Below are 20901 nucleotides of genomic sequence, written 5' to 3' on the forward strand. Positions count from 1 at the left end.
GAATACAATACAAAAATTAAGGCAATTTAATGTGTAATTTAAATTTAATTAGCAAAAAAAATAGCAACCACCTATATGACCCAGCAACGCAAATTAATTAACACCGTAATAAATGAGAAACATTTTTCTTATATTTGTTTCAGTGTAAATTAAATACGTACGCGGGTTCGCCACCCAAATTTGACAGGAATAAATGAATTGTTTGTATTTATATGTATTTCAACAAAATAACTAGACTTCGGAGTGATTGTGACAAATATATCGCTATTCTATTTTTATGATCAAAATCAAAGCAAAAACTTATGCACATAAAACAGTGTGTTTTTGTTATTGTTGAAAATTAACAAAACTGAAGTTCCCAAATGGAAGTATGGTTATGTGAAACAGAAAATAGTGCAGTTTCAATTTAAAAGAAAATTTGCTTGAAAAAACTGCACTATGTTACCTTAAGCTGTGTCAGCTATACCTTACCGCGGGTGGGGGGGGGGGGGGGGGGGGGGGGGGATATAGCTGATAGACAAAAGGCCGTATGAACACAATTCACTTAAAAAAAATATTTGTCACGGTGCGCTATAATATGTAACCACGTACCTTGTTTTGTTGTTGCGTCGTTTTTGCCGCTTTCTTTGTTGTGGTGGTGGTTCTTGTTGGAATGTTGTTAAAAATTCTCGAAGGTCTTGTGTTGAAGTGTTATTGCCCAAAATTAATAATAGTAGAATGCCTTTTCTGTGATGTGGACTGTATCTGCTCTGGTCGCTTGTAAAATGTCTCTCGGTGAGACAGGACCAATGTATATTCTCGCACGGTGCGTGGTAGTACGGAGAATATATGTATATATATGGAAAAAGGAATAAAAAGGCAAATATTTGTAGTAATGACAATAATTAGTTTATTTTGTATTAATTTAGTACAATATTTTTCCTTCGATATGTGGCGTGACAGCAGCAGCGACTTTCTTCTTCCGTGGTTGAAATAGAACAGCAAACAAGAAAATGATCTCCATTGTGTCGGGCCGGATATCTTGCGGGGGTTTTCCAAGGGATATTTGTTATCCGATGGAAAACTCAGTTACCCGTGTTATGCTACTTATATAGGTGAGTGACAATATGAGGTTGTATGCATGCGTGTTAGCAATACATGACAGTGTATTTATGTAAATACATATGTGCAACTAAATGAATTATGCATTGGGGTGGCCGTGTAAAATAGATATAAATATTTAGGTTCAGACCTAAACAATAGTGATAGCTATTCCCAGAAAAAATCTAGTGACCGAAAATGGCGACCAACAACAAAAAATCCAACATTGTTCCACAATTGGTGGTATGAAAAAATTAGATGGCCTAACTGCAATGTCCCATTCATATATGCTTGCCTTTTCTTACATGGTACGTACCTTCAAAGACGTCAAAAAAAATTGTCTGCGAATCCGCCATTGCTAATTTAGCGTTCCATATCGGCGATGCAAAAATGTTGTTAAGAGATTTAATTTAATTTATATTGTGCGATTGTGATACAATTACGACTTATTGTGCTGCTAAATTGCTTGTAAGGAATTCTAAAGTGGTTGGCATTCATTTGCTAAACTTTGAGTGTATATCGTGTTCATTCCCTGGCCTAAACCTATTTCCGCGGATTTAGCTGCAGACCTGTGCTAATTTTGGAGCATTAAATATTATGGAATATGTATATATAATTATTGCAGGTAAATATAAAACGTTCATGCAAATCTGAATAGGTGTAATAATTGCACAGATATTTCGCAAATCCAATTTGAAGCCTCGAGCCAATGCGCCAACTTTCATGTATTCTCGAGCGCCTCTAGCAACGACACCGCGGGGGCAATCTGTGCCTGGTGGTCCCAATCAGATGTCTATAAATAGCACAAATATACCTGGCTTGCCTCATATTTCACCACCAAAATAAGCAGTATACGCAAACATATATTTCTAAATAATTTTTTGTCTAATAAATTTTGTTATTTTTCTAGACTGGTCCTCCTCAAACTGGTCAGCTACACCACCAACATCAATTGCAGGCGGTGTTACATCTCCATACCAGCAAACAGGTGAACAGAAAATGCCACCGAAACTGGGTCCAATGCCACGACAGTTTGGTCTAATGCAGTCACAATCCGATCCACCTCATCACACCAGCCATTTGGTGGCCATTATCAACATGGTCCTCCAGGTATGCCGCCCGCATCTACTGGACCAGGTGGGGCAATAACACCACATCCAGTTATGCCAAGATATATACAACAACAGCAACCGGGTTATGCAATGTCACGACAGCAGCAGCAACAACCTATCTGCCAATGCCACAACAGTCGGGCTATCCACTACAACCTTGTCCACCTGGTTGTCCTCCACAACCTTAACAGCCAGGTTATCCTCTACAACAACCATGTGGTTATATGTGATGCATGTGGGTCATGTGATGCCACCAACACAACCTGGACAGGCGCCAATGCCCAGTCAGCCACCCATGCCGGGTCAACCCCTAATACCCGGACGTCCTGATTATAATGTATGCTAGTACAACTAATTTATTTCAAATCTTGCTGATGATTATTTTTGTATTATTTTCTTTAGCAATCACCTGCACCTGGTACTGGTATATATCAACAGCCACAACAGCAGCCCAACGCTGTTTAGATCCCGATCAAATGCCAAATACGATAAGCGTTATCATTGAAAATCAGCGCTGGTGGTGATTTTATTACTCATCAACAAGGTTTATTGCCACCATTGGTGACCACAAAATATGTGGTACAAGATCAGGGTAACTCCTCGCCACGTTACGTTATGTATTGATATTTGAAATTAATGTTTTGTTTGGTAATTACATTGATCTTTCTCGTTTGCAGGCCTTTTTGTATTGCGTCCTGCAACAGCTTATTTATTAAAAACAACAGCTTTGTCCTTTACACTTACCATCTCACCAATGGAACGCATGGTTGAGGGTGAATATGAGCCACCCATTGTAAATTTTGGTGAATTGGGTCTAATTAGATGTAGTCGTTGCAAGGCTAATGTGCAATTTGTAGATGCTGGTCGCGTTTCCAATGTCTTATGTGTAAAGTAACAACAGATGGTAAACAAAATATTTCACTTTTACTTGTGTTCATTGATCCATATTTGTTTGAGCGACTGTCGTGGTCGCCAACAACCAACCCTTTTATTTTAAGAACATTGGATTTATAATCTATTTTGAATTATCATACGCTTCAATATGTATTATTGCATATGTTCTATTGAATTTAAACGTATATTTATGAATTAGTTGAAATACGTATAATTCTTAACCGTAATACTCACTTTAAACTCGGATTATCACAAATATAATTGTAAAATGAATGCTTGAGCATATTTCGCCCCTCTGGTAACCCCAACCATTGGTTGACAAAACATATGCACATATGTATATACAATGTTTTGACATTTCATTTTTTACCATTCGAAAATTTGTATCCTCTCGGTTGTGACACACAAAATTGGAAAAGCTCTCTGTATAATATAAAATAGCTTTATAAAAGTTAAAAGGTGCCCTTTTCTTATTTCGAAAGTTCATAGTTCGGTTCGGAATAGTTAATAATAAAAGAATCTCGTTTTCCACGGTCAGCAGTGACGTGCGATTTTCGCATATATATATATATACATATATATATATATTTCGCCTTATATTCCTGGTGTTAATGCATCTTTGCCGATCTCATCAGTGAACCATTGTTTTCCACCCTTGGTGTGCTGCATTTCTTAGCCAATTAAAGACCACAATCGGCCATCGCCGCTTCACAGAAATCATTGCAGAATCCATTAAAATTTGTGTTGATCAGCATAGGGGATATTGCCGCCGCCACCGTCAGCGTAGTCAACCATATCGCCTCCTTACATCACCATCACCGCAGCAGTCGCATCCGCAGCAGCCCCATCAAAAGGAGTAAGGTAATTTTTACTGCCACCCCCTAAACAGTGGTCGTTCGACGCCATCAAGCAGCCAGCGACACAATAAATACCCATTTACCAAAAACCGTGATGTGATGATAGCGTGCTCCGCCTATCACACCGTATGCCCTGGGTTCAACTCCCGGCCAAAGCAACATCAAAATTTTAGAAATAAGATTTTTCAATTAGAAGAAAATTTTTCTAAGCGGGGTCGCCCCTCGGTAGTGTCTGGCAAGCGCTCCGATTGTATTTCTGCCATGAAAAGCTCTCAGTGAAAACTCATCTGCCTTGCAGAGGCCGTTCGGAGTCGGCATAAAACATGTAGGTCCCGTCCGGCCAATTTGTAGGGAAAAATCAAGAGGAGCACGACGCAAATTGGAAGAGAAGCTCGGCCTTAGATCTCTTCGGAGGTTATCGCGCCTTACATTTATTTTTTATACCCACTTCCCAGTACGGAAAAGAACATAAAAGAGAAAATTAAAGAAAAATTTCATTTTCGAGGATTATTATTTCCCGTCATTAATCCTCATTTCCCGCCAAATTTTCTCAATTTCCCGCCAAAACTTGCACATACCAATTCGTATATATACATATATATATATATATACAGCAATAACCCCATATTGCAAAACTCAATACAGTATATGTGCAAAGCAAACTACGAAAAACTAAGTAGTTAGCTACAGTGGGCACACTTGCTAAAGGCACACCTTATATTTTAATGCGACAAACCTCTAAATATTTTATAATTTTCTCATTTTAAATTAAAATATCTCTAGTCGCTAATTAAATATACTGCAAAACCTCTGCAGATTTCTCATTTTCCCCCACTTGAATAAATATTGAGCAAAAATTTTGTCTTGCGTTCACACATTTATACAAACGCATACACAAAATTAATTACACAAATAAGCGGTAATATAAAATCCCATACAGTGGTACAAGAGTGGTTCGGTGCGTACACCAGCGTCTAAAAAAAATAAAAACAAATTTAGTCTCTCTCTTGTAAAGCTATATTTTCCCCGAAACGTCGTTATTATTACTTTCACTCTGTATCCCTCTAATACAGTCCACAAAAAATATCGATAGTGAAATTAAATAATTACTCATTATATTTACATATACACATATTGCATTTTTCCCACGTATATTTATATCTCCCCCATATATACGCATTAAATACAGTGCAAACGCGGCACAGTGGTCAAACTCGATCGGTCACCCCTCAAATAAAATTTAACTCAAAAACTTTTTTTTGATTTTGAAAATTATCCTCTCCTTTGCAATTTAACGTGACTCCCTCACATTGTTAAAAGCAAATACTCTCTCTTCAAAAAAAATATACAAGTTTTTCTCTCTAAGTTAAATTTTATTAATTCTCAACTCTAAGCGTCATAAAACTAAGCTCAAAAATGAGTGACGAGGAAACCAGACAAAGTAAAACGATTAAAATATTTAAATTCTCGTCTGCCCCCAAAATATCTGAAACGGACAATTTCATGGATTATTGTGCTCGGTTTAGATCGATGTCCCTCCAAGACAACACTGATCTTCCCTCAATATAAAAAATTCGAACATCGAAAAATTCTGGAATAGAGTCCAACACGCTTTCGATAAAATTGTCGAAACCTCAGACCAGGACCTGCGCAAAGATTTTTCAACATCTGCTAATAGCAAATACAGGTCCTGTCTCATAGCGTATGAAGAGACAAAAGCCCAGATCGAAGACCAGCTTCAGGTCAATCCGACAACTCCGATATTTCGCTAAAAATCCCTCCCTGCGATACCGAAATATTTTATGGTGGTTATGAAAAATGGCCCTCATTTCGTGACATGTTCACAGCGGTCTAAATTTCCCACCCCAAACTCTCCCAAGCACAAAAATTGTATCACCTTAGATACAAAACCCAAGGAAAGGCAGCTCAAATAGTCAATCAATTCCCCTTGACTGACGCAAACTTCGCCTTAGCGTGGGAAGCCCTAAAGTCCCGATACGAGAACTGACGAGTTCTCGTAGATAACCAAATACGGGCACTGATGAAATTAAAAACTTTCACTACGGAAAACAGTGAAGACATCCAAAATTGCAAACCTCAGTCAATAATTGTCTTCAGATTCTCGCCACGCAACAGATGTCCACGGAGAATTGAGATCCAATATTAATATACCTCGTTACCTCTAAACTCGCGGAAAATACAGTCACGTTGTGGGAGAAATCTCTAACCTCCAGAAGAGAATTTACCAACTGGTTCCAAATGGGCCAGTTTCTCACAACTCGATACGAAGTGGTAGAAAGAGTTGATCAATGGCGCCCAAGTAAAAGCAAATTCGCTCCCCTCAAACTAGGCCGCCATTTAAACCCCAGCAGGCACACTCGTTTCCAAGTAAATCGACCTCCCACACCCAGTCTCACACGACAGAGCATCGAACAATGTACAAATGCTCAATGTGCAAAACCTCCTCTCATCCTTTGATAAATTGTTTCAAAGTTAAGAAATTGTCTAGCTCTTACCGCAGGAAGTTTGTCAAAGAAAACAATATGTGTTTCAATTGTCTCTCCCAGTCACACATGTTGAAATATTGTCCTAGCACTCAAACCTGCATTCAATGTCAGGATCGGCACAACTCAGTGCTTCATGAAGACACTTCACCCACGCCGAAGAGACAACCCTCCCGAGCGCAAAGGACAACCCCCAAACCACTACGACAAACCCCATTAACTCATCCGATACAACCCCGGATGAAGCCGATCTTATAGATGAAGGGCCTTCCTGCTCTCAGAATAGCCAGGTGCAACCGTTCTGTGCAGAAACTGATTGTAAAGTAATTTTTCCCACGGCTATCGTCCCGGTAGAACATAGAGGGGAGATATTCAAGCTTAGATCTCTCGTAGATCAGGGATCTGAAAGAACCTTCATTTCCACAAGAGCCCAAGACAGGATCAGACTCCCTTATAAACCCTCCAAGTTTGAAATCTCTAGCACGGAAGGGATAGTAGTGCAAACCTCAAATAAACTGTGTTCCCTGACCCTTGTTTCCGCCGATATGCAAAAAAATCAATGCAGAAGCGATAGTATTACATCGGCTGACGAAAATGCTCCCCAACTTCCAAATGACCAAAGAACTCAAAGCGAAATAGGCGCACCTTAACCTCGCGGATTCGAATTGTCAATCTCCATCCCAAATAGATCTTGTTCTAGGTAGAGACATAATCCCCCAGATAATTAAGGAAGGCGTTGAAAAGCTCTCACCCCATATGCTAGCTCAGAACACGATCTTTGGATGGATCATCAGCGGCAAGACGCCCGTGGAAGTAACCTCCTACTTCATACAAGTCTCAGAGGTACTAATAGCGAACTCAGCTCCCTACTACGGAAGCTTTGGGAATTGGAAGAAATACCCAGCTTCAATGACAAAACACCTGAAGATGAGTTTTGTGAAAATTATTACACAGGCACAACTACCCGCGCGGATAATGGACGTTATGTAGTCAGGCTCCCCTTTAAGCCTAGCTTCCCTGACGCGATTTCCTTATCCAATTCATGCCCCTCGGCCTTCAGACAGTTTTTAGGGATGGAAAAAACCCTCCCCAGAAGAGGAAATCTCAAGGAACTATATGATAATGTATTAGAAGAATACATCACCCTCGATCTTATGGAAGAAACGGGTTCCCATGAAAAATTCAACGAAGGCAAATGCGCCTCGTTTTATCTCCCCTCATCTTGCGGTTATAAAGCCCGAGAAAAAAACCACAAAGGTAAGGGTCTTATTTAACGCCTCGAAAACATTGGCATCAGGATATTCTCTTAATGATGTTCTCTATACCGTATCTACCCTCCAACCGGATCTGATGCTCCTTATTCTCAAATGGAGGACATACCAGTTTGTTTTCAACGGAGAGTAGAAAAAATGTATCGTCAAATTATAATGCACGAAGGCGACAGAGACTAACAGAGGATCGTCTTTCGCTCGGCCCCGAGCGACCCCATAAAAGACTATCGTCTGAAAACAGTCACATTTGGTGTGAACTGTGCCCCCTACCTCGCTATATGCACTCTTCACCAACTCGCCAAAGATGTAGAAGAAACTTTCCCCAAAGCCGTCCCTAACTTGACCAAAGAAACGTATGTAGATGACATTCTCTCTGGTAGCCATGATATTATGTCGGCTGAAGAGTCTCTCTCTCAAGTCATCCAAGCGCTCGGTTCAGCAGGATTCCAACTACGGAAAATAACGGCCAGCCACCCTAGTGTTCTGAAGGATATCGACAAAGAGGACTTGCTTGACACAAATCTCTTAGAGTTCGAGAAAACAAGTAACGGCAAAACTCTCGGCATGCAATGGAACGCCCTCACCGACACCTTTTCGTACACAGTCGACTCTATACCCCTGTCGTCTGCTAGGACAAAGCGTCAGATCCTCTCCTCTGTCGCTGAACTTTTTGACCCGCAGGGTGGCTTACGCCGATAATGATTCAGGCAAAGATTCTCCTTCAAGAGTTGTGGATAGACGGAACCGATTGGGATGAAGAAGTCAAACCCCTCCGTCTCATAAAGTGGTCTCAATTCACAAAAAATGTATACGGTATCTCGAACATTAAGATCGCCCGATGGGTCAAATATAACCCCAACCAGCAAGTAGAACTGCATTGATTCTGTGACGCATCGGAAAAGGCATACTGCGCCAATATATATGTTCGGACCACTCACGATACCAATACCTCCCCATCTCTTGGTTTCCAAGGGTAACGTTGCACCCCTTCGCACTTCCAGCCTGCCAAGGCTAGAACTATGCGCGGCTCTTCTTTGGCACGTCTCGTTGCTGTAGTCCAGTCAAACCTCAACATCTTCATTACAAAAGTAACACTGTGGTCTGACTCGGAAATAGTTCTACCATGGCTGGAAAAACTCCCCCATACTTGGAAGATCTTTGTCTCTAACCGCACCGCTGAATTAATGGACTTCGTCGGAAATGCGTCTTGGAAACATTTCGGCACGCGCGACAACCCAGCGGAACTGGGCACGAGAGGATGTAAATCCATCGACATGGCTAGTTCTCCGTTATGGTGGTATGGCCCTGAGTGGCTGACTTTGCCCTCGGAAGCCTGGCCAAAACGCATTCTACGAAATACCAACCCACCGGAGGTACGCCGAGTTGAAGCTCTACTCGCCACGGAAGATGAACCAGATTCTCTCGACCGATTCTCCTCTTTTCCACTAGCCCTTAGGGTAATGGCATATGTATTAGTATTCATTCGCAACCTGAGTCATCGAACAGGAGGTACATGTTCCGCGTCCTTCACTCTCTCTTACGATGATCTCCATACAGAAAAATGTAAAACAAAAGCCTTGACACAAACCCGCTTCTTTCCCCGTGAAAAGGCATGTTTAGAAAACTCCAAGGTGATAGACAAACGAAGCCCCCTATTGGCACTTAGTCCATATCTCGACAAAGATGGCCTGCTTCGGGTGAATGGGAGATTAGCCCATTCGACCATGAAGTTTAATGAACGACACCCTATCATCATCCCGGATTCCTGCATGAGCTTTTTCTCCACGCCGAGGCACGTCTCTTGCAACAATGCCTAAGGCAGGAAGTCTATATCCCGCGGCTCAAACCCCTTATAAAGAAATGCATACTCCAATGTAAGACCTGTACCCTCCATAAGTAGCAGATGCGCTCGCAAATCATGGCAGCGTTGCCCCCTGAACGGTGCACTTATGCTCCGCCTTTTACTATTACCGGTGTTGACTTTGCGGGGCCTTTTCACGTAAAAGCCTCTATGCTAAGGTCTCACACCCTACTAAAAAGTTACGTTTTGTCTGTTTCTCTACAAAGGTTGTCCACTTTGAGTTGTGCTCCGATCTAACAACTAACGCTTTTCTCGCAGCGTTCGCTCGCTTCGTCGGACGTCGCGGATACCCAGCGAAAATGATGAGCGATAATGGCAAAACGTGTATAAGAGCCAAAAGGGCAACCAAAAGGGAATTTGTCGACTTCCTGAAAACTGCCTCCCAAGAAGTCATCCAGAAATACTCCCCTCAAGGTATTAATTGGCAGTTTATTCCCCCCGATGCTCCCCATATGGGTGGGCCGCAGTAAAAAGCTTCAAATTCCATTTTAAAAGGACCGCAGGAACTCATACCTTCACATTTGAAGAATTTGCCACCCTCTTGGTAAGAAAAGAAGCCGTTTTAAACCCTCGTCCGATTTCGCCTCCATCTCAAGACCCCTCCGACTTCATTGCTCTTACTCCCAGCCAAGTGGATCAAGCAGATTTGTCCCTTATGAACCGTGGGGAAAAAGTAAAAAGCATCCATCACCAATTCAGCAAAAGATGGAAAGAATATTACATAAAGAATCTGCAGAAACGGCAAAAGTGGAAAAATCCACAAACTCTACCCAAAGTCGGTGAATGCGTTTGTATTCACGACGACTCACTCCCCCCCCCCCCCCCCCCCCCCTCCCCGACAGAGTGGGGTCTAGGACGCATTGAAAAAATATATCCCGGGTCAGACGGTCACATACACGTTGTCGACGTTCGCACTCAAACCGGCACCCTCAAGCGCCCACTTGTAAAGTTGTATTTCCTCCCTCAAAGCGAAGCCTAGCAGCTCTCGCCTAAAATATCTGTCATTTCAGATTGTCATGGATCGCGCCCCGCAACCGGCACCCCGACTTTCTCTGCGGTCAGAAGTTGTCGCGCGCAGCCCGCCGCTGCAAATGGACTACCGACGATGCCGAATATGCACACGCAACCACGCTCTTCGCAAATGCAGCGTCTTCAGGAAAATGAAACCGCCACAACGATGGACGATGGAGGGCGCATAAATTCTGTATAAATTGCTTAGCTCTATCGCACGCCACAGATGAATGCAGCTCGCATGATCGCTGCCGAACTTGCGGCTTACGACATCACTCTATGCTGCATCGACGGGATGCAACCCCGAGCATCCTACATCATACCTAGGCACCCCGGCCTGGTCGCCAAGTAGTACCACCTCAGGTACCCTTTGCGCCCATCGTGCGACCCCGCTCTTGCCCAGTTCCCTCTCGGTCTCGTCCAGCTATCGTCGCACCACCGTCGGCGTCCACTGCCGCCCGACGCACCGTTTGGTGCACTGCTCAAGGGCTGCAGGTTGCCACTTTTAGGAGAAAGGTTTCAGACCTCCTCGTACGCGATGCTTTACGGACTCTTCAAGAGCTGCATGAGGCTCTAGCCTCTGAACGCGCCTAGGGCGGGGACGATGTTTGAGCGACTGTCGTAGTCGCCAACAACCAACCCTTTTATTTTAAGAACATTGGATTTATAAACAATTTTGAATTATTATACGCTTCAATATATATTATTGCATATCTTCTATTGAATTTAAACATATTTTGAATTTAAACGTATATTTATGAATTAGTTAGAATACGTATAATTCTTAACCGTTATACTCACGTTAAACTCGGATTATCACTCATAAAATTGTAAAATGAAACCTTGAGCATATTTCGCCCCTATGGCAACCCCAACCATTGGTTGACAAAACATATGCACATATGTATATACAATGTTTTGACATTTCATTTTTTACCATTCGAATATTTTTATCCTCTCGGTTGTGACACACAAAATTGGAAAAGCTCTCTGTATAATATAAAATAGCTTTATAAAAGTTAAAAGGTGCCCTTTTCTTATTTCGAAAGTTCATAGTTCGGTTCGGAAGAATCTTGTTTTCCAGGGTCAGCAGTGACGTGCGATTTTCGCATATATATATTATATATATTTCGCCTTACATTCCCGGTGTTAATGCATCTTTGCCGATCTCATCAGTGAACCATTGTTTTCCACACTTGGTGTGCTGCATTTCTTAGCCAATTAAAGACCACAATCGTCCATCGCCGCTTCACAGAAATCGTTGCAGAATCCATTAAAATGTGTGTTGATCAGCACAGGGTCTATTGCCGCCGCCACCGTCACTGTAAGTCAACCATATCGCCACCATACATCACCATCACCGCAGCAGTCCCATCAAAAGGAGTAAGGTAATTTTTACTGCCACCCCCTCAACAGTGCCAACTGAATATTTCCAACATTTGGGCCACACCGGACAACGTGTCGGTAAATATGAACGTCCTAAACTTGTATTGGGTACATATGTGTTTTTGCTTAAAAAATGTTTGGGTATCGATAGCTCTCAAGGTAAACCTCAACTCATATCCAACATCAATGCCTCGCAATCAATTGTGGACGCTGTACGCACTACATTAGGTCCACGCAGTATGGACAAGCATATTGTTGATTCCAGTAGTAAGGCCAAAATTTCAAATAGTGCAACCATTATGAAACTATTAGATATTGTGCATCCAGCCGTAAAACTCTAGTCGACATCGCCAACTATCAAGATGCTGAGGTAAGTTTTTTGTTATATTAAAACGTGTAGAATCAAAACTTTTCTCTTATCAGGTTCGCGATGGCACCACTTCAGTAGTACTTTAGGCAGGTGAAATCTTAAAACAAGTTAAGCCATATGTTGACGAAGGCGTGTATGCACGTATCGTCATTAAAGCTATACGTAAAGCATTATAATTATGCATGACCAAAATACGATATGGCTGTACATGCCGAAGCGCCAATCAAAGGAACAAAAACGTACTTTATTGGAAAATTTGTCCTCCAAACTTATTCATCAACAAAAAGATTTCTTTTCTAAAATGATTGTGGACGCTGTACTTTCCTTTGATGGACCCAACGTCATACAAAAAATATAAATCGCATTATTAAATATAGAATTGGAAATGAAGGCTGAGCGTGATAATGCTGAAGTACGTGATGATAATGTCCAAGAGTATCAGAAAATTGTTGATGCATAATGGCGTATTTTGTACAATAAACTAGCTAAGTAAGGCGCCAATGTTGTGTTATCTAAACTACCAATTGGTGATGTTGCTAGACAGTATTTTTCGTGTACCAGAAGAAGATTTGAAACGTACAATGAAAGCTTGTGGTGGTGCTGTTATGACTGCAGCTAATGATATTAATTCAAGTGTTTTGGGTCAATGTGATTACTTTGAAGAACGTCAAGTTGGTGGTGAACGTTTCCGCAGTTTCCAAGGTTTGATAGTAGGTTTGGCATTCATTTTATTTTCATAGTTTATAATTATTTAAAGGTTGCGTAAATGCTAGAACATGTATATTGATTTTACGTGGCAGTTCCCAACAATTTTTGGAAAAAACAGCTTCGTTACATGATGATATAATGATTGTGCGGCGTACAATTAAACATGATTCTGTTGTTGCTTGTAAGTCCAAATACAAATTGGAAAAAATTTCTAATCTTAAATTGTTAAGTAATATTATGAAAAGATTGTGTCTAACTCCGGAAGAAAAAACTATAAAATTTGTGTCAGTGAAATGATAATTATAGCGTTTGGTTGTTAGTTTTGAGGCATCGTCTTCGAGTGACTTCTGATCGTATATGTCGTTTATTTTGCCAACTATTAATAGATGTGGGTGGTGATGCTCTCAAACCATTTCAAAGTTCGAAGAGAGTGCTATGACCGATTCTAGGATCAATTGTCGGTGATCCAATTGAGCGTCCTTTTTTGATTGCGTGTTTATCAGGAAAACAAAAACCCACAAACGCAAACGGCTTTTTGAAAGACTTTGCGGAGGAAGTTAATCAATTAAGGGTAAATTGCTTGAAAGTAGGCTCATTCCCCGATTTGAAACGGTTTGATGTTCATCTATTTATATGCGATTCACACGCACGAGCTTTTATTTCTGGATTACAAGGACATAGCTGGAAACACAGTTGTCCTAAGTGTTGCCAGGTGATTTGCGGCGGCCCACACCAAAACGTAACATTTCCATTAATTTGGCCCACACAAAACGACCCCACAACATATTCAACACAGCTTTAACACAACAGCCAGTCACAAAAGGCCCTAGCAACACAACAAACTAACAAGTCTCAGCAACACAACGAGCGTTCGCAACATGTAATAGCAACACGGTAACCATGGAAACGCAACTATTTGAGCTAGCAACACCAAACACAACAGCTATAAAAGGAGCGACACAGCATTACAGCAGTTAGTTAGCACGGAGCTGTGTCGTGACCGGAGCTATCAGTGGAGCGTCCCTCGAATGTGTCGGTTATACCACCAGGAGAGGTCGTTTCATAGGAGTGAATCGTGGCCTCAAGTGGTGAATGTGTCGATTATACCACCAAACACCGCTTGAGACTTCGTAAACAAAGGCCCCACCGCAGTAACGCGCACCCGCGAACAGGCGACGTCCGCCCGCCTGCGACGACGCTGGCCGCAATAGCGAACACACTACGTTGGGTTCAGCACTACGCCAACATACGACGCGGGCCACAACAGCGCTACGTAAACACACTACGCTGGCCTCAACAGCACTACGCAAACGTACTACGTTGGCCACAGAAGAGTCACGATAACCTACGACGCTGGCCACAACAGCGCTACGCAACCGCACTACGCTAACATACGACGCTGGCCGCAACAACGCTACGCAAACACACTACGCTAGCTGCCACGGCACTACGCAAACATACCACGTGGGCCACAGCAGAGTCATGCTAACCTACGACGCTGGCCGCAACAGCGCTACGCAGGCATACTACGTTGACCGCAGCAGAGTTACGCAAATACACAACGTCAACCATACTAGAGTTACACACATGCACGCAGACGCACCGACATAAGCCGCAGCAGAGAGAGCGCAATCTCTAACCGTACGACACGCCTACGCAGGACGTCACAAAAATACATTTACACACACCAAGGCAACGACCAGCAAGGCGTTCTAACGGGACGATCCTAACGGGACACGAGGACCGTTAGCCCACCACTAACCATAGAGCAAGCACAAAGCGAAGTGAAGAATACAAATACATATTTCTTTTATTACATTATTTTCATTATAGTTATAAAATATATAGAGTTAAAGAAATAAAGTCAATTTTAAATGAAAACGATTTGCAAGGTGTCCCGAATTACAAATTTATTGTAAGTGAACCGTGGACACGGCGAGTATACCCCAAACACTTATTGAAGAAGCACCGGGGTAGTTAAAAAGCTTCGTTACAACATATATGTCATCTCAACTGGAAGCACAAGAGGCACGTATATCTGAAATGTCGACACAAATTTCGGAATAGGTATCATCGCAGCTCTTTGCGAAACTGGAAGAGCAGGATGCAAAAATTTTACAATTCGAAGACAAAATTGATGCCGAGATAGAAGCGTTGAAAAATCTTATGCAGCAGTTAGCACTAAATCGCCCAGGTGTTCCAGCGAGCAATCCGAAGGTAAAAACTCCATCTTTTGACGGCTCTGTACCTTTCCAGGTCTGGTCCACATTTATGGCGATATCTCGAAAAGGCGTCCACCTATAGAACTAAGGCCCACTCCTTTTTAAAATACTAATTAACACCTTTCATTAGATACCCATATCGTACAAACACATTCTATAGTCACCCCTGGTCCACTTTTATGGCGATATCTCGAAAAGGCGTCTACCTATAGAAATAAGGCCCACTCCCTTTTAAAATAATTATTAACACCTTTCATTTGATACCCATATCGTACAAACACATTCTAGAGTCACCCCTGGTCCACCTTAATGGCGATATGTCGAAAAGGCGTCCATCTATAGAACTAAGGCCCACTCCCTTTTAAAATACTTATTAACACCTTTCATTTGATACCCATATCGTACAAGCACATTCTAGAGTCACTCCTGGTCCACCTTTATGGCAATATCTCGAAAAGGCGTCCACCTATAGAACTAAGGCCCACTCCCTTTTAAAATGCTCATTACCCCGTTTCATTTGATACCCATATTGTACAAACACATTCTAGAGTCCCCCTGGTCCACCTTTATGGCGACATCCCGAAACGGCGCCCACCTATAGAACTATGGCCCACTCCCTTTTAAAATACTCTTTAATACCTTCCATTTGATACCCATATCGTACAAGCACATTCTAGAGTCACTCCTGGTCCACCTTTATGGCAATATCTCGAAAAGGCGTCCACCTGTAGAACTAAGGCCCACTCCCTTTTAAAATGCTCATTATCCCGTTTCATTTGATACCCATATTGTACAAACACATTCTAGAGTCACTCCTGCTCCACCTTTATGGCGATATCTCGAAAAGGCGTCCATTTATGAACTAAGGAACACTCTCTTTTAAAATACTCATTATCCCCTTTCATTTGATACCCATATCGTACAAACACATTCTAGAGTCACCCCTGGTCCACCTTTATGGCGACATCCCGAAACGGCGCCCACCTATAGAACTATGGCCCACTCCCTTTTAAAATACTCTTTAATACCTTCCATTTGATACCCATGTCATACAAACACATTCCAGGTTTTCCCTAGGTTCATTTTCCTACATGGTGATTTTCTCTTATTTTGTCTCCAAAGCTCTCTGCTGAGTATGTAATGTTCGGTTACACCCGAACTTAGCCTTCCTTACTTGTTTAATCTGGTTATTTCTATTCTGACTTCATCATAATCGAGTGGGGTGTACATTAATTCCATCATCATCGATTGCGGGAGTGGGTTTATCATCCCTGCAGCTAGACCGTAGCACGGAAAGAAAAACGTCTGCCGTGTCTGCTAGTGAATTTATAAATAGCTGACGTTTTTGGTAAAAAAAATTGTATGCTACATTTTAGTTGAATTCTAAATTTTTAAGATTCGAAAGACAAACGAAAAAAATATTTAACTTGAAAATTTTATCATGCATATCTTAATATATAAAAAACACGTGTCACACTATTAAGACCAATGGACTCCTAAACTACTGAACCGATTTTGAATTTGTTTTGCACCCCGTGTGTAGTTTGATCTAACTTGAAATATGTGACTAGGGTCTCGGGATATAGGCCAAAACGTGGACCCGGGTACCCCTAGAGTGTGTTTATTGAATATGGATATCAAATGAAAGCTGTTGATGAGTGGTTTAGTAGAGGGTAATCTTCATACTCCTGGGTGACTAGGGTCTCGAGATATAGGCCAAAACGTGGACCCGGGTACCCCTAGAGTGTGTTTATAGAATATGGATATGATGAGTGCTTTAGTAGAGGGTAATTTTCATACCCCTAGGTGACTCGAGTCTCGAGATATAGGCCAAAAAGTGGACCCGGGTACCCCTAGAATGTGTTTATAGAATATTAATATATAATGAAAGCTGTTGATGAGTGCTTTAGTAGAGAGTAATTTTCATACCCCTGGGTGACTATGGTCTCGTGATAAAGGCCAAAACGTGGACCCGGGTACCCCTAGAATGTGTTTATAGAATGTGGATATCAAATGAAAGCTGTTGATGAGTGCTTCAGTAGAGGGTAATTTTCATACCCCTGAGTGACTAGGGTCTCGAGCTATAGGCCAAAAAGTGGACCTGCGTATCCCTAGAATGTGTTTATAGAATATTGAAACCGAATGAAAGTTGTTGATTAGTGCTTTAGTAGAGGGCAATTTTCATACCCCTGGGTGACTAGGGTCCCGAGATATAGGCCAAAACGTGGACCCGGGTACCCCTAGAATGTGTTTATAGAATATGGATATCAAATGAAAGCTGTGGAAGCAGAGGGCAATTTTCATACCCCTGGGTGACTAGGATCTCGAGATATAGGCCAAAACGTGGGCCAGTGAATGCCTAGACAGTGTTTATACAATATGGATATCAAATGAAAGCTGTTGATGAGTGCTTTAGTACAGAGTAATATATTAACCAGAGACGGACTGGGACTGGGATTAGGACTAGGACTGGGACTGAGACTCGGAGTCGGACTGGGACTGGAATAAAATACATACCACCTTCTTGGACAGGCAATAAGGGATGCAGAAGAATGAGAAGAAATTGAGAGAAGAGAAAAGAGAGAAGCAGATTGAGAAAGAGATAGAATGAGACGAAGATGGAGATAGATGAAGCGAAAAAGACGGAGGTAGGAGTGAATAAAAGGATTAGGAAAAAGTGAAGAGGGGGGGAGGGCAGAGTCAGACGGAAAAAGCTTATTAAAATGTATGCAGATTGGCCAAACTTATGGCAGGACAACGTCTGCCGGGTCTTCTAGTATGTATATAAAATAATTAAAGAATTTGCAAGGTTTCCTATACGGCGCACGTGCTATGATTTTAAACCGGTCATGTGAGTCTTGTTGTTGTTTGTCATATACAATTTTTGTAAAAAAATAACAATTCAGCAGCCTATATACCACTTGGGTCATGGTACATAAAATGGTGGTAGTTCCATTTAGTGTGACGTTAGCCACTTGACTTTTGCGGGAACAAATACAATTTCACCAAAAACAAGCTACCAGATTGAAACATTTTACGAATTTTTCTAATTTTGATGGATTTCATATTAGCGGATACGACTAAATTACTTTCGTAGTTATTTTTGAAAAGGAGGTTTTTAATAAGTTTACGAGCTCCCAAAATTGCTTTGGTGGAAGAAACATGGTTTGAGGTATACAAAGCAGGTGAATATAATCTGTTTAAGTGTACGTACGTTTGCTCAGAACATATTGACAAAATATACACATTTGTGAATTGATTGCCCAAAGGAGGCCCTTAAAAACCGACACCGCAATGTCTAAAGAGTTTAGCATACTTAAACACAATTTTTCTGAAATTGAATGGTGATAAATTGGCTACAAGTCCACATTTTATTTATTGTATAATTCAAGAGTAGCGCCTTATGAGGGAATTGTTAAACCATTTTTTAGGGAGAAGCTCTGTAGATTAGGCACTAGTTATGAGAGTTATTTCGCGCGTTGTACCAGTGGTCACTTTGGGGCAAGCCCCGCCTATACACATTCTGTGCTCTTTTAGCAATGACATGGATGTAGCGTCCCACAAACACCTACCACTCACTGCAGACCTTGGAGGTACACTTTTCCTCAACATGCCTTGAGAAATATCCACTGTAGAGGCATGATAATAGGGCCTTGCTAGAAAAACAAGATTTCTCGTATATTTTTTTCTGTCTAGTGGTTAAGCTGCCATAAAGATATGAGTCATTAACCAACGACATTATCCACTATTTTTCAATAAAATTGCATGTTTTACTGTATTTTGAATAGATATGTATGCACATAAATCGTGCTAAAGCATATTAATATTGTCTCAGATGACCATTGCGTTTTCATCCTAGGAGATTCTCATCCCGAAAAAAACACAATTTCGTGTGGCAATGCTTCTAACAAAACAACAAATATTATGAAACTTCAAAAATCCCTAAATACGTCAAAAGATTTGAGTGGAACTACCTTCTTTTTTCAAGGTTCGATTCGAGCTCAAGGCCAGAACAATAATTTACCTTATTTTTTATCATTGTGTGGAATATGTAATGGTCAACAAAAGTTATTTATTAATTTCAGTCATCGTCAAGCATTCACCGCGATCGGTTATAAACGCTCTTCGATTGCTTTTTTTCTCTGCCATATTCGTACACTCATTTACGTAAGCAATAACGCGAACTCTCAGTGCATTGTTATTGTTGTGCAAGTACTTTCAATTTCCAATTTACCTATTTACCAAATCAACTTTGTGAAAAAAAAAACAATTTGTTCTGTGCATAATGGCCCCCCGGGGCCCAATCTTGGGTTTAACAGGTTTGCCCTGCTATCTCCTCCTCGTGCAAAACGGAAAAAGATTCCACCCAAAAGCCTTTTGGAGGAGTTTCCAGAACCTCCAGTCACCAAAAAAGATGATCCGAAATTCGTAGTAATCAAAGCCACCGATTCGAACAAAACCTTGTCAAACTACTCCATCTTCTCTGTTCACAACGCTTTACTTCTTATATGCAAGGAGATAAACAAAATTATACCTAATGCGGATGGAAATCTAACACTGCTCCTTAAAACCAGACAATAGCGACAAAATTCTTAAATGCTAAAACTCTACCAGGAATATGCGATATCACGGCCTGTTACCATGAAAGCCTGAACAGTGTGAAGGGAACAGTATATTCACCCTTTTTAAACAACGTTTCTGAAGTCGAAATCGTTGAAGATCTAAATGAGTACAATGTAACAAATGCATACAAATTCCAACGCTTAGTGGAAGGAAAACCTAAGCCAACTGACGTTGTCCTTTTAACTTTCGACAGCTATAACTTACCAGACAAAATTAATATAGCATGAATTAATACCATTGTACGACCCTATTACCCCAGTCCCATGAGGTGCAAAAGTTGCCAAAAGCTGGGCCATACTCAGAAGCACTGTAAGAACCCACCGGCATGTGTCACCTGTAATTACCCCCCACACGCTCCGGAAGTTTGCATAAGAACATACTGCGCTAACTGCGCTGGAGAACACTTAGCATCCTCCAACGTATGTCCGAAATACCAGCAGACAAAAGAAGTGTTAAAAATAAAAACGCAAGAAAAGTGCACAATGCGTGAGGCCCATAAAATTTACAAGTCACGCAATCCTATACAACCCAATATAATTTCCTTCGCCAACGCAACAAAACCAAATGAAAAATCTACAACAACAAAATCCACTAAAGATACCGCAACATTAAATAAAAACAATTCAAACCAAAATAATATCACAAATTCCATCACTCCAGAAAAAATAAATGTAACAGAAAACACCAACAATTTATCCATTCAAGAAACTACATTCAAAAATGTTCAGTCGACGGACAACGACAACTCGTTCTCGGCAGCAGAAATTGTAAACGGTAACCTGTGTACTCGCTCCACTACCTACACCGCCAACAATACAATATCCGAAAACACCATGGAAATTGAAACGCTCCCACAACAACAACCATATAGCGACATTACCACTGTAAATACTTTGGATATTGGAACTCTTTCGCAAGAACAAATAAATGCAGCTCATTACGCCACAGATGCCTTCACGTCAGCCACCAACAACATAAACTTTGCTCTCACTGAATCATTCT

General features: G+C 41.3%; 1 pseudogene; it reads left to right on the plus strand.

Moving 5' to 3' along the window:
• Positions 1–764: 764 nt before the first annotated feature.
• Positions 765–13310, plus strand: LOC137246001 (T-complex protein 1 subunit eta-like; annotated as a pseudogene).
• Positions 13311–20901: the final 7591 nt, after the last annotated feature.

The sequence above is a fragment of the Eurosta solidaginis genome, chromosome 3 (genome assembly GCF_040869045.1).
Source record: "Eurosta solidaginis isolate ZX-2024a chromosome 3, ASM4086904v1, whole genome shotgun sequence".
NCBI lineage: Eukaryota > Metazoa > Arthropoda > Insecta > Diptera > Tephritidae > Eurosta > Eurosta solidaginis.